Source organism: Kogia breviceps, chromosome 12, assembly GCF_026419965.1.
Source record: "Kogia breviceps isolate mKogBre1 chromosome 12, mKogBre1 haplotype 1, whole genome shotgun sequence".
Classification (NCBI taxonomy): Eukaryota; Metazoa; Chordata; class Mammalia; order Artiodactyla; family Physeteridae; genus Kogia; species Kogia breviceps.
The window spans coordinates 43,068,514-43,073,313 of record NC_081321.1 but is presented as its reverse complement, the minus strand read 5'-3'; positions in this window follow the sequence as shown (position 1 = coordinate 43,073,313).

The following is a 4,800-nucleotide window of genomic DNA, read 5'->3' as shown; positions in this document are numbered from 1 at the left end:
GCTTGCAGTGAGTAGGGTGAGTTGCAGGGAGATGAGACCCTTTTTTATGTCCTTTCTCTCTCCAGCTGTTTCCCTCTGGCTCCTCTTCATCTTCACAGGCTTCCCCACCTGACCACAGCTTCTCCCTCTCTCCCTTCCATGGATCTCCCTCTCCTTCCTTCAGTTTTCCTTCTCTGCACCCCCTTTCCACCCTCCCTTCTCTCAACCCCCCCCTTTCCTAGAACATCTGTAAGCAATCGGCTTGTGGAGGGGGGGTAGGGTTGAGAGCTCTTCCCAGCCAGCTGTGGAGGGTGTGGCCTAAAGGAAGGGCTGATCTCCAGGAGGTGAAAGCTTAGAGCACCATCCCACCTTCCCCTCCCCCAGCCACTCGGCTCTCTACCCAAACCCCAAACTTTCCTTCTTCTCCTATCAGTCTCTACCACACACCCATCCTCTATCTTTGAGACCTGAAGGCCCTAGCCCTGCCCCTAGCCCCACAATTCCGTCATCTGGGACCCTCTAGTCAAACCTAGATCAGAGAGGTGTCCCAGTGCCCAGCCTCTGAACTGCTGGACAGCTATTGAAAGGGATCTAAGCCAAAAGGTCAGGGAGTTCCTCTCCTTGGCTTTTCCCCTGGGGCTTTGAAGTCCAATCTAGGGTTGAGGCCAGAGGTGAGAAGAGATGGAGGCTGAAAGGGCATAGTCCATTCGACCTTTGCTGCAGGTAAGACAGGAAGCCCAATATATTTTTATGCATCAGACTTGTAAATTGTATCCACCACTACCTTCTATGATATTAATATCTCAACTCAGTAAAGCCACAAGCTTGAAGTCCAGAGGTTGTTTCAAAATCTTTTAGGGCTTGGTTCCCCCTCCAGCTATAGCTATGGAAGAGAGGGCTGTGGAGAGGAGCTCTCCCTATCACTGGGCTCCTGAATCTCAGCCCCAGAGACTTCTCATTTTCCCCTTGGGGTTGGCTGCTGGGAACACCTGGATCCCTTGCAGGGATCACTGTATACCCCATTTACCCCCTAATTCATTACCCCAACATGTTATATCTCCCTGAAGGGAAGGGCAAGGGGAGGGACCTATTCTTAGCCCTGTACATGATAGCTGGCAAACAAATGTGCTCATTACGAGGTGACGATGGACAGGAAGGAATTGGCAGCCAAGGAAGGAGTGTGTGTTTGTTTGGGGGTGGAGGGGTGAGAAGTGCCAGAAGTCCAGAGAACTCATGGGAAGACTTACCCCTTTTCATGAAAAGCAAGAAGGGGAACATGCTAGCCCCCATCCCCAACCTGATGCCAAAGCCAGTTTATTGTGTGTTTAAGGACAAATGGCATACCTATGCTGTACACACACACACACACACACGCATGCACGCACGCGCGCACACGCACACGAACATCCTGATTCCAAACTGATCAGAGATGCTGTCTCTTTTTTTTTTTTTTTGGCTGCACCACATGGCCTGTGGGATCTTAGCTCCCCAACCCGGGCCCTCAGTAGTGAAAGCAAGGAGCCCTAACCATTGGACAACCAGGGAATTCTCGCTGTCATCTTTATAGAGCCAGAAAAAGCTGAAGCTAGTGAAATAGTATGTCTGTGTTTTGGGTGCAATCTCTGGCCCTCTTGCCCTCCTCCCGGCCCCTTCCAATGCCCTAACTTTCTGGCTGGGATTGGTAATCTTTCCCAAGAGCAGGCTAGAAATGGCAAGTGTTGTGGGGGTGGGAGGGAACGTCTGGCTCATCCTCAGCTCCGCACAGCCCCAGTTGGGTGTGCAGTGGGAATCCTGGTGCTCCAGGTCCCTCCCTGATGGGCTCCAGATGTGCTTACATCTGGGAAGGCCATCCCAGGAAACAACGCTCCCGCCCACAGCTCCCACCCTGGATGGATCTCTCCTTCAGCTGCCAGGCCCTTGAGCCCAGAAGCTTCAGGCACTCCTTTCTTCTTCAGAGGTAGGTACATGGCAGCAAAGGAGAGAAAAGGATGGAAAGCAATGGGGGTGGGGTGGGTGAGCAAATAAAATGAGGTCAATGCTTAGGACACCCCAGAGAATCTTATTTCCCTTTTAACTTCCTATGTGAAGTTGTTACATTTTCCTGCAGAATTCTGTTGCCTCAAAAAAAAAATGCCAAAAAGTAGAACAGAAAAACTGAAGAGGGTTTGGAAAAGAAGACACTAGCTTGAATGGTGGAAATTCCTTCCCATTAATCTGATTGTTCTGGACCCCTGGGCCTTGTATTTTTTTACCCCAGTGTTCCCTTAGCCCTGCCCCTCTGCCCCTCCCAAACCTAGTGCAGCCTGGAAAAACTCCCAGTTTCGTCCCTACAGAGACACCTGAGCACAGTCTCAAGCCTTAGGTTCAGAGCCCTAGAGCAAGAGAACCAAAGCATCTCACCTCCCAGGACTGGTCTTGTCCCCATGATGTCTAGCAAACATCCTTCATCCACCCCTCCTGTGCTCTGAGCAAAGTTGGGGTAGAAAGGGGAGGGGAGTCTACATTTATTTTAGGTCAGGACGTGGGGGAGGGGTTCTCCCCCGCCCCCCCCCCCTCCCCGAGTCAGACAGGGAGTGCGGATGGTGGTGGGTGACTCACAGATGATGGCGCCATCAGTTCCCCTAAGCAGAGACCTGAGTCAGGGTGGCGACAGAGCTTTAGGGTTCATAGGGCCCACGCCTGTACTTTCCAATTTCTCTCTCTTGGACACACATACGTTTCAATGCTCCAACTTTAGCAGGCTCCGGATCCAGACTCCTGGGATAACCAGGATCCTACTCTACTTCCAGAATCCTCCCCCCAAACCCTTGCAGCTCCATAATTTGTATACCTTTCCCTCCTTCCTTCCCTCTGGGAGACCCCACTCCCACTGATCACCCCACCACAGGGCAGGAGGAGGGGGCCCCAGGAGCCGCAAACCAATAAGCTCCCCTGATCCCTTTGTCCAACAAAGTCTTCCCACCTTTTTTGCATCGTATCACATTGAGAACATTTGATTTGGACCATCCCCAGAGGTAGTGAGAGAAGTGGCTCTGGCCAGAAGCCACTAGCCTGGGGTCTCTGGTGCTCCCAGGTCTTACCAGGCTGCGAGGGTTGAGGGGATTGATACCTGCCTCAGCACACCTACAGCCCATCTGTGTGTGTTAACACGCACCAGTTGGGAAGTGTTATTTCAGGAAGACCTCACCCAGCCTATGCCACCCCACCAGGCTTCTTACAGGCCCCACAAGGCTCAAGTCTATTCCCCGAAATCAGGATATCCAGCCTCAGTGCTCTCAGAGTTTCCAGGCATTTGAGAATCTGGAAGAAGCAACCCCAGAGAAATCACACACACACACACACACACTTCCATCCTCTTTCTGAGGATTAATGAATTGTGCACCCAATCTTCCCCACCCCCACCCTAGGAACAATGGTCCTATGTTAAATATCTCTGCTCCAGAATCTTCCCCCTGTAGAAACCGAGCCCAGTTTGGAGGACTAAACTAACAGTGCAGTGGGAAAAGCAAGGCCTTTGGGATCACTTGGGATGAAATTTGGATTCTACCTCTGCCCCCTTTCTTTCTGCTGACCTTGTCTTAGTCACTTCATTCTCTGGGCCTCAGTGTCCTGACAGTAAAATGAGAATCATAATACTGGCAGTGCTGGAGATATTTGGAAGATGAAATGGGATAAAGGCAGGTTAATGGTCAAGCCCAAGGCCAGGCATATAGCATATGCTAAATAAACTATTATTAATATTCCTCACCCCTCTCCCACACCACTGACACTCAGAGTGGCTCCTGGCTTTAAAACTTGCACCTCTACCCTGAACTCCTTGGCGGAAATTCAGTCTCCTAGTTCTAAGCTCCAGCCTTCAGGGGCAGACAGGCTGGTGACAGCAGGAGTCTGGTGAGTGTCCTGCCCTTGCCCTTCACCCCTTCTGCCCCTCTGTCAAGCAGACCGTGATTAATAATAATCAGTCATCACAGCAAATCATTCTTACTAAGCAATGAAGGGACAGAGGGTAGCAGAGAGGTCAGAGCCGAGAGAGAAAACAGAGACACTTGGAGACACACAGACTGGCCAGAGACAAGCTGAGAGATACACAGAGAAAAAGCTGACAGGAGACAGAGCATTTAGTGGGCAGTGGGCTGAGAGGAGAGAGTATTGGGTTTAGAGTCCAAACACTTAGGTTCCAGACTCACCACTAACTGGTAGCCATTTGACCTTGGACAAGTCAATTCACCTCTCTACACCCATTTCCTCTTCTGAAGGAGAGGGTTGGGCTGATGATCCCTAGGAACCCCCTCCTGGCTGACCTTTCTAGGCCAGCTTCCAGACCTGGAGGGCTGCCTGAAGCAGCTCCAACTAGGAGGGAACCCCAAGTGCAGGCCTGACCCGGAGCAGAGGAAGGGAGGGCCAGGCAGCGGCAGGCATGGTGAGATGGAAGGCAGGAGGGTTGGGGCCACTGGGAGAGGACTTATAAGGGCAGAGAGAGCCAAGAGAGGAGGGATATTGGGGAGAGTAGAAAAGCCAGCCAGAGAATGACTAAGGGGCTCCCGGTGTAAACAGGAGCAGGGAATGGACAGGGAGGGGGCCTGTTTGACTTGGCCAAGCCGGGGGTGTGTGTGTGGGGGGGGTGGAGTGGGGAGGAGAACTGGGGCAGGACGCTATGTCCCCTGTCCCTCACCAAGGCTCCTGGGAGGAGCTGACTCACACACCTCCCTCCCTGTATCCATTCCCACCCCCACCCCAAGCTCCCAAATCCTGGGAAAATCTAAAGAGCTTGTGCCTGCGCTGAAAAGGAGAGATTTGGGTTCACACACACATGCTCTGCTG